The sequence below is a fragment of the Peromyscus eremicus genome, chromosome 19 (assembly GCF_949786415.1).
Source record: "Peromyscus eremicus chromosome 19, PerEre_H2_v1, whole genome shotgun sequence".
NCBI classification, from domain to species: Eukaryota; Metazoa; Chordata; class Mammalia; order Rodentia; family Cricetidae; genus Peromyscus; species Peromyscus eremicus.
The window spans coordinates 35,260,461-35,271,413 of NC_081435.1; positions in this window are offsets into that span (position 1 = coordinate 35,260,461).

The following is a 10,953-nucleotide window of genomic DNA, read 5'->3' on the forward strand; positions in this document are numbered from 1 at the left end:
ATATGTGTATATGTGTGTGTCTGGGTGTATGTGTGTGTGTGTCTGGGTGTATGTGTGTGTATGTGTATGTATATATGTGTATATGTGTGTGTATATGGGTATATGTGTGTGTATGTGTGTGTGTATGTGTATATGTATGTGTGTATATGTGTATATATGTGTATATGTGTGTGTCTGAGTGTATGTGTGTGTGTGTCTGGGTGTATGTGTGTGTATATATGTGTATATGTGTGTGTATATGGGTATATGTGTGTGTATGTGTGTGTGTATGTGTATATGTATGTGTGTATATGTGTATATATGTGTATATGTGTGTGTCTGAGTGTATGTGTGTGTGTGTCTGGGTGTTACCTCCTCTTCCTCCCTCCTCTTCCCCATCCTTTCTCCCTTCTCATTTTCCTCTCTCTGTGTCCTTCCCAACTTCTTTTTATTCCTTCTCTGACCTAAACAGGAGAGCTTCTGGATTATGCCAGACTATTAGAAATTTCTCTATCTAGGTTTTTATAGTCAGTATTTACTCTTCTAATTTGTCCATTCCTATATTAGGTTCTTATGTTGAGCTTTTAAAGTTCCTACAATAAAGAAAACAAAAAGATCACAACTAAAAAGAATTCTATCTTGTTATATATGAATATATCAATATTGTCCCATCACACTGAAAATATTTATGATCTGGAGTCTTCTTCGCTTGCCTTGACTGTTTCTCCAAATGTTGATTTTGTTTCTTATTTATCATCCACTAATCTCCATGTCTCCTCCAGTGTTCCTCTCCTCAGATGGCTAATGGTCCACGATTGTGTGCTTATCTTTGTAGCCTGGCATTGTGTATGCATGCCTGTGGGGTTGGCAGCTGCTGGTGGTAGCTTCCCTCCAGGGGCTTGGATTAGTGTAGGTGTTGTGGACAGAGAGGGGTGTTCCAACAGCAGTCCTCTATGTGATAGTCCTTCTCTCTTCTTTGTAAGTCAGGTGCTATGTGGAGCACAGTTTTATCAGTTCATCCGCAGAGTCAAAGAGCTTCTGCCCAGCTGTTCTGCCTAACTGCTCTACCCAAGTTCTCTGCCCAGCTGTTCTGCCCAACTGCTCTGCCCAGCTGCTCTGCCTAGCTGTTCTACCCAGCTAATCTACCCTGCTGCTCTGCCCAGCTGTTCTACCCAGCTTCCCTGGACAGGATTCTCCAGTTAACATAATAGCTGTGGCCTCCGATTCACTGCAGCTATTGAATGCAGGTTTGGGGAACCAATTATTTCTGTAGTGGAATCCATAGAAGTTTTAACATTATTTATGGACTTGGTGGTTAAGAGCAATTATTGTTTTTCCAGAGGGCCCACGTTTGATTCCCAGCACCTATATTGGGCAGCCTACAACCACCTGTTAACTCCAGCTTTGGGTGATCTGACATCCTCTTCTGGCCCCCCTAGGTGCTGAACTCATGTACAGAAACCTACACACACATGCGCATATGCGCACACATGCTCTCACACACAATTCTTTTTAAATCTTTAAAAATTATTTATAATGGAGTTGCTTGAAACACAATTCCAACCACCATCCTGGAGAATTTACAAACAGTATGTATGAAGTACATTCATGCCAGTTTTACTATATTTGATCTTCATTAAACGACACACTTAAGATTTCCTGAAGCCCCTTTAAAAATTGTAAGCATGGCTACACACACCTGCAGTCCCAGTTACCTCAGAAGGTAAGGCAGGAGGACTTCTTGAGCCCATCCTGGTCTATGGCAGATTTAGGAATCTTGGGATTCGGTGGAGATCAGTTGATTTTTAACTCTTTAAATAGTGAGCGAGGAAGCCACAATTCCATAGAAGTTAGTGCTGAAGTAAAGCGAGAGCCCGGGTCCTTGGTTGAGTAGTTCTTGTTGCTCTTCCCAGCATAGCGCTGTGATGGCCAGAAGTCAGGAGACAGCATCGAAGGAGACACAGTTACAGAAATTAGTGACAAATGCACACCATAGCAAAAGCGGCTCCCCAGCACGGTGATGCGTGGTGGTGCGTCAGGTCTGCTCTGTAGACCTGCAGCACCAGAGTGTTCCGGGTCTTGCGGGGAAGGTTATCTTTCCTCCAGCCCCCTATAGCACCAGGGCCTCTGGGGGATGGGTCTAGGAAACGGTTTCCTTCTTATACTTGACAAATGGGGGCTCCACCCTCCCGCGGCAGCCTGTATGACAAGGCCCCAAAGGCGCAGCTTTCATCGGGGTGTGTCCGCCAGGCACCATCTCTGTAACTGCTGCCACTTGGCTTTTCATCTATTATTTTAATTTCGTTCTATTACTATTGGGTGTGTCTAGGATCTAGGAGGTTGGGGAGGGTCACCAGGTGGTGTCAGGTTTGTACAACAGATGGTTTCACCCAGTGAATCGCTGCCGGGCCGGCCCTGGCTTTTAACTTCTTCTAAAAGCGCGGTAGAGGCTGGGGATTTAACTCGGTAAGGGATGAGGACTGAGTCCAAATCCCCAGCACCACCCCGAACCAAAACAACAACAAGCCCAACACCCAGCCTCGCTGGCCACACTAAAACTTGAAGCTGGAGTTGGGTGTAGTGACACAAGCCTGTAATTCTAACGTCTGAGAGACTGAGACAGAGGGAGGTGAGTTCAAGGTCAGCCTGGGATACTTAGTGAGACTCCCCCCCCCACACACACACACATACATGTGGTGATATTTTAATTGTGCTGAAATGTGATATTTTATTTGTATGTTAATAAATAAAGTTTGCCTGGAGATCAGAAGTCACATAGCCATAAACAGAAGTCAGGCGATGGTAGCACACACCCTTAATCTGATCACATGGCAGGCAGAGTCTCTGTGTGGTTAAGGACACAGCCAAGCATGGTGACACGAGCCTTTAATCCCAGTACCGACCATAGAGACCTGGAGGTCTGTATAGACAGGCAGTGATGAGGAAGTCATGTGGCTGGGCTTAGAGCCAATGAGAAGGCAGAACAGGAAGGCAATAAAAACACAAGTTAGATGGAAAGAAACTCTCTCTGGGGAAGCGACAGCGGCGAGGTGGTAAGATAAGGCAGTCGTGGCTCTTGCTCTGATTTTTTTGGCTATTACCTCTGTATTTGGCTCTGTGTTTCTTATTTAATAAGACTGTTTAGAAATTTGTCTACACTCACATTTTAAGTGACAATGAAGACGGCACAGTATTCCAAATTACAAAGTTTTTTTTTTGTGTGTGGCTCTAGCTGTTGCGGTAGCAAAGCTCTGTCCTCACTTCCACTAGTGCCCTTTGGGACAACTTCCCTTACAGCGGAGAAAGGCCAGTGGTAGGTAGGACAACCACCTGCTGCTGCCATAACTGCTTCACACTTCGGTGGGCGGTCAGGCTACCACAGCCCACTCTCCCTTTCTTCTGGAGAAGCAGTTGCGAGGAATGGAAGAAGCACAGAAGGAATACAAGGGTGACTAATACTCAGTGTGGGATTTTAGGGAGAAACTGTGTGCTTTTGCTGTGGGATGGTCTGTATGTCAAATTGCTCTGATTGGTCAATAAATAAAACACTGATTGGCCAGTGGCTAGGCAGGAAGTATAGGCGGGACTAACAGAGAGGAGAATTGAGAGAACAGGAAGGCGAAGGGAAACACTGCCAGCCGCTGCCATGACAAGCAGCATGTGAAGATGCCGGTAAGCCACGAGCCACTTGGCAAGGTATAGATTAATAGAAATGGGTTAATTTAAGATATAAGAACAGTTAGCAAGAAGCCTGCCATGGCCATACAGTTTGTAAGCAGTATAAGTCTCTGTGTGTTTACTTGGTTGGGTCTGAGCTGCTGTGGGACTGGCGGGTTAGAGAGATTTGTCCTGACTGTGGGCCAGGCAGGACCAGAAAATCTCTAGCTACATGCTTTCCATTTTATAATTTATGCTTAAAGCACAAAAGATGTGCACCCCAACCCTGGAGTCTCATGGTCAGGGAAGGGGTTCCCAAGGCCCTACCCTTCTCTGAGGATTTGTGTGTGGTTAGTGGCTGATTCGGGGAGGGAGAGACATTTTCTTCAGGGGTGTAGCCTCAGGCAAGAGGTTTATGCTCCCATAAACAAACCATGTTCTTGTAAACAACACTAATGAAGCTCCTTGGGTGACCAACAGCAAACAAAAAAAGACACAGATGGGGAGATGGCTTAGTCTGTAAAGGGCTTTCTGTGTAAGCATGAGGACCTGAGTTTGGATCTCCAGCACGGGAAGCAAGAAGACAGTTAAGTCAAGGGACTCACTGGCCAGCCAGTCTGTCCAATCAGTGAGTGGTGTGTTCCATTAGAGACCCTGTCTATCAAAAGATAAGGTGGGAGAGATGGGGTGTAGTTCAATGGTAGAGCACCTCCTCATCATGCTCATGGGCCAAGAGTTCAATTCCCAATACTGCCTTTCCCTACCAAAAAACACAGGCACTGAGGGATGCAGGAAACACCTAGTATTGACCTCTGGCCTTCACATGAATGTACACATACACAGGTATGTTCCTGCACACACATGCTATACACACACACACACACACACACACACACACTACATGTACACACAAAAAGACATGAAAGTAAAAGGGGGACTAGTTGGAAAGAGGAGGAAGATCCATGGAGAGGTCAGGGGACAAGAGATGGTGATGGGGGTACATGTGATCAAAACTCATTATATACGTATATGAAAATATTACAATGAAACCCATTATTTAAAAAAGTTAACGTGCTGATATAAAGCATTTGAAAGAGAGTCTGATACGTTGGCTGGGGACATAACTCAGTTGGTGGAGGGCTTAGCACGCACAAAGTTATTACAAAGTCATTTGGTCACCTGGATTTCATCCCCAGAGCTGCATAAACAACCTGGTTTAGTAGATCAAGTCTCTTATGTCAGCACTCAGGAGGTAGGATCAAAAGTGCCATGTCCGGTCTTCCTTTGCTACTAAGTGAGTTTGAGGCCAGCTTGGGATACACTGAAACCCTGTCTCAAAAAACAATGGTCTCACTGGGTGATGGTGGCACACACTTTTAATTCCAGCACTTGGGAGTCAGAGGCAGGTGGATCTGTGAGTTCCAGGCCAGTCTGACCTACAGAGAGAGTTCCAGGACAGCCAGGGCTACACAGACAAACCCTGTCTCAAAAAAAAAAAAAAAAAAAGGAAAAAGAAAAGGTAAGGGTCTAATTCTTGACTGACTCTGCCATGTTGTGAAAGGCACCTTGAGCAAACCCAAACACTGGAACCCTCACCTTGCTGTGTTTCTGAGATCACCCTGTGGCTGGCCCAAGGCTTTGACTTCTCTACAGTGAGCTCTTAGAAGTTAAGGAAGGAGAGAGAGAAAGAAATCTGACAGTCAACTGCTGTCACCAAAGCTGAGGAGAGTGAACGGTAAGGCAACATTTGCCTCCACGGTTCACAGCATAACAGGAACTACTCTTAAGCTTCACATCCCAGAACTGGCGGGATTTCTCTTGATTGCTAATGTGATGGGATTAAGAAATGCTTATGGGATTGGTATAGTTTACCTCTGGCTGGGAGGATGTTTCCAGACCATTAGCTTGTGAGGGAGCTGACCTAATGAGTGGGCTCATGCTTAATGTGTTTATAATATGATATTTATTGGGAGTAATGAAAGATGGAACATGGCATCTAGCTGAGGAAGTAGGTCGCCAGCACATGTCCTTGGAACTTTGTCCATTCCTGCTCTCTCCCGGGGCCTCCTTCTCTCTGTTCCTTGTTCACCAAGAAGCGGACAGAGTTCAGCCTCTTCCACACACTCTTCATTTGTTCCCATGGCCAGGACATCCTGTCAAATGCCTGAGGATAAGGGATCTTGGACTGAATGCTTTGAGATCGTGACCCAAACCAATCATTTCTCACTCAGGTTGTTTATGCTTGGCATTCCGTCACTGCAAGGCAAAAATAACTAATGGGCACGCTGGACTCACGAATCCTGTGCAGAATGCTGCAACCATTGGAAGACACAGGAAACTCCATTATAACAGTAAGATTGCTAGTTCCTGGCTCCCTGCAGCTCAGTTTCTGTTGGAGTTTACTCATCTTGCATTACCAGATTCTCACAACATCACACCTCCAAGTGTGAGTTCGTATCTTATTGTATGTGTGAAGTTATTTTAAGCAGTCCACTGATGAATAATTTCACACATATATTAGAAAATATATAATTATGGGGTTTCATAAGAAGTTTTGCTTAGGCCAAGGCAAAAGACAAACAATAAGGACAAAATTTAATAACAGTATGGACAGAGGTGAGAAATTTATGTCTTCATAATTGATCAGCTGCACTCACGTGGCTGGTGTTTTTCCATGTTCCTCATTTATGTGGAGGAAGGTGTGGTTTGATTAGTGAGTTTTGGAGAAAAAACTTGCCCTGAGTTAGAGTGAGTGGAGATGCTCTCTCTCTCTCTCTCTCTCTCTCTCTCTCTCTCTCTCTCTCTCTCTCTCTCTCTTTCAGCAAGGGCTTTGTGCCTGGAGACAGTCGTGTGATGGGGAGAAGGTGAGGCAGGAAGCCACCAGTGATCCTGATAAGCCAATGTCTAGGTGACTATGTCTAACTGAAAAGTAACAGATTAGTAAACCACACTTGGCTGAGATTCTGAAGCCATATTCACCAATGGTAACAGAGGTGACCATTAGAAAACAAGATTCCTCTGTTGTTTTGTTTTTTAGACGGGCCTCTCCCTACCTGGCCCAGGCTTATCTCAACTCCCAAACTCACATGCAATCCCTGCGCGTCTATCATCCTAATAGCTGGGTGTGATGGCTACTTTTATGTCAACTTGACAGAAGCTAGAGTCGTCAGAGAGGAGGGAAACTCAACTGAGAAAATGCCTCCATAAGACTGGGCTGTAGGCAAGCCTGTAGGGCATTTTCTTAACTAGTGACTGATGGGGGAGGGCCCAGCCCATGGTGGATGGTGCTGTCGCTGGACTGGTAGTTTTGGATTATATTAGAAAGCAGGCTAGGAGGGGGCGAGCCAGTAAACAGCACTCCTCCTTGGCCTCTGCATCAGCTCCTGTCTCCAGGTTCCCACTGGGCAGAGTTCTTGCGTTAGCTTTGCTCGTTAGACTGACTCAGGGTATGTAAGCCGAATAAACCCTTTCCTCCACAAGTTGCTTTTGGTCATGCTGTTTCATCACAGCACTAGTACCTCTAACTAAGACGCTGGGATTGCAGGGGAATGCCATCACACCCAGGGTGGTATTTTCAATTATCTCCCAGTTTGCTCCTAACTTGGAACCTCGGAAGTTTGGGAAGGTGAATTCCATAAAACCAGGGGGCATGGATTTGGTTGTTTTGTGGTCAGTTAGTATGGCCCTAAACACAATGGCATTAAAAGCCAAGCTGAAGTGACTTGGGGCTGGTCGGGCATTCCCTTCCTATTGGTCCCTTGATGATTACACTGGGTGGTCAAATGACAAGCTGCTGAGATTGTGACCCTTGTTGGTACCCTCTTCTTTATGGGGCACAGACGAGGGTGTTACACCCTTCATCAGCCAGCTGTGCTCAGTAAGTTCTCAAATCTTCCGTTTTAACATACTTGTGCTCACTTGGGCACCGTATGCCTAGACGACTTTGAGGAATAAGTCACTTATCAGTCTCTGACCCGTGGGTGATACTGGACAGACTGGCGGTGGTGTCCATGTGCTCAACAGGGATGTGAAGTCATCCTGCCTCTCCATCTGAACTCAAACCAGAGTCAGATGTTACTGGGAAAATGAATGGCCTCAGGCAAGACACAGCTTGACAGTGGCTTACATGACAAGTGTGAACTGAGGGCATGGCATGGCCTGAACTTCACGGGCTCACAAAGAAACTCCCGGGTGGTTTTGAGAATATCTCACGTACGTGCACTAGCCTAACCCTGCTGCCACTAGCCTAATCCTGCTGCCACTAGCCTAACCCTGCTGCCACTAGCCTAACCCTGCTGACACTAGCCTAACCCTGCTGCCACTAGCCTAACCCTGCTGTCACTAGCCTAACCAACCCTGCTGACACTAGTCTAACCCTTCTGACACTAGCCTAACCCTGCTGCCACTAGCCTAACCCTGCTGTCACTAGCCTAACCCTGCTGACACTAGTCTAACACTATCACCACTAGCCTAACCCTGCTGCCAACGCTTCACGACGTGGTTGCTCATTGGTCCATCACTGTATCTCCACTTCTGGCCTCAGGGAAAGAACACCACGGCTCCTTCAGGGGACCAACCCAGTCTTCCATTGAGTCCCCACAGCCCATCAAGTACTAAGTTGAAATGAATTATATGTCATGAAACACAATGAGATGAACTTTGAACAGAACAAACTCATAGTAGGTTTAGATGTGGATTCTCTGAGACCTTAGGCTCAGGACTGCTCCAGGGTCTATGAAAAGGCCTCTCATCCCCTCTGTGTGACAGGAAACAGTTCTGATACTTTTTGCTAAGATTCCCACTCCACATCTGTATTGGTTAGCTTTTTGTTAACTTGACACAAGCTTAGACATATCTTCAAAGAGGAAACTTCAATTGAGAAAATGCCTCCATCAGATTGGCCTGTACATAAATTCATGACTGATGTGTGTGTGTGTGTGTGGGGGGGTGTTGCAGCTCACTATGGGTGATGCCACTCTTGGGGAGGTCGTTCTTGGTTGTATAAAAAAGCAAGCTGAGAAAGCCATGGAGAGCAAGGCAGCCAACAGTGTTTCTCCATGGTCTCTGCTACAGTTTCTGCCTGGCTTCCCTCACTGATGGAATATAAAATGTCAGCAGAAATAAACCCTTTTCTCCCCAACTTGGCTTTGGTTAGTGTTTTCTATGGCAACAGACATACAATGGGACAGCATTTTACACCTCTTGTAAGGAGGAGTGAATTTTCTTCTCTTTTCCTTCTGTGGCTGCTTCTTCTCCCTCCACTCAGCTGGAATCTGCCTCCTTCCGGAACGACTGATAGGAAATGGGTGTTGATGAGAAATCTGCTGACCCCTTTCTTCCTCCATCCACCCTCATATGGTCTGGTCCTTTGATCTTGACAGGATATTCATAAAGAAAACAATCCAACATCAATGCCTTCCCCAAGTTTGCCTTCTCCGTTCTTGAAAATACCAAGAAAGGAATGTTCTCAGCCAGCCACATTCCTCTCTGTGGTCTCTTCTGTAAGGGGGCTCTTGTCTCTACTGTAAGACTCTACAACTGGTCTCCTTGGACTCAGCTGGGACACACACAGTCCGTAAAGAGAAAAGTAATCTATACTATACTGTACTGTACTGTACTATACTAATAAGAAATCTACAGAGACATAATTTATATTAAAGCAATAGGAAATCACCGGGAGTGGTGACACACACCTTTTATCCCAGCACTCAGGAGGCAGTAGCAGACAGATCTCTGTGAGTTTGAGACCAGCCTGGTCTACAGAGTGAGTTCCAGGACAGCCATGACTGTTACACACAGAGAAACCCTGTCTCAAAAAACTGAGAGAGAGAGGGGGGGGGGGGAGAGATCTGGAGAGAGAGATCTGGAGAGAGAGATCTGGAGATATATAAATCCGATTCATATGATCATCCATGGCTTATGTCAACATCGGTACAGAGCCCTCCTGCTCTCTTGATTTATAATTATGTTTTAAATAACGTATCTGGCAGAGCTGGAGAAAAGGCTCAGCAGGGAAGAGCACTTGCTGTCCTTGCAGAGAACCTGGATTCAGTTCCCAGCACTGACATGGCAGTTCACAACCACCAGTAACTCCCACCCCAGGAGATCTGACACTCTCTTCTGGCCTCTGTGGCGTACACACACAGAACACATACACACATGTAGACAAAACGCTCATACACATTAAAAATATAAAAATAAAGAAATCTTTTTCTAAGTCAGAACATGTTTCCCAAGACTAGTTTTTCCCAAAAGTAAAGGTACTAACAACTTGTAATTCAGATTTTCTCCAAGGTTTTATATATATATAATTATAATCAAAGTTACTAAAATACCAGGGTATCCCACTACACATATTCATTTCCTGACTTGAAGACATCTATGTTTAGAGTCTGTTTATAGGAAGCCTTTAACTATGGTGTTTTTGAGGATGTACATTTTGTATCTCTGCGAGTGCCCGTTGCCGGAAAAGACCCAGAATGGTCATTTTGCATAACTCGCTGTAACATAGGCATGCTTGTCTGCAGAAGAGGGCAGAACAGGGTGCGTTTTCCAGGTCTATAACCCATCAGGGCTCACCTGATCCCGAATGACTTTGCCTGTGTTCTTACATCATCTGTCTGTACGTGTCTCCTCATGGTTTGGACCTTTTCTGACTTAGAAACTCAAGTGTTCTCTGTAGATTCCTGTCCTGATGTGAGATGGAGTACTAGTTTATCAGTCTGAATGTAGCCTGCGGCAGCCGGGGTATTCACCACTACTAGGAGCTGTATAATTTCATTGTGTGAGTCTAATTAATTTCCACTCTAGTTCAGTATCTACCAGGCTGGTGGGAAACCCTATTTTCAGTTTTATTTGAGGAAGTGCCTTCCCTTCTTCGGATTATGCAACAATTGAGGAAGCCTATAAGTATAATGTTGAAAAAGTTCAGAAAATACCTTTGGTTTTGATTCATCTCGATAATTACCAGTTTGCTTATTGCTTAAATCTGTCTTATCCCTTGAGGGATTTTGCTTAGTGATGAGGCTGGAACAAACTGGTCCCAGAGACCAGCCTTCCTTCTACCCTTTCCAAAATGCTTAATAGGATGGATCATAGGTCCCTGTCCACCATATGCAAACACACACACACACACACACACACACACACACACACACACACATACACACTCACATACACTCTCACATGCACACTACACACACAGGTACCACAAACATACACACACTGCACATACACACTACACATACTGCGCACTCAGTACACACACACACACACACACACACACTCACATGCACTCTCACACACACACTACACACA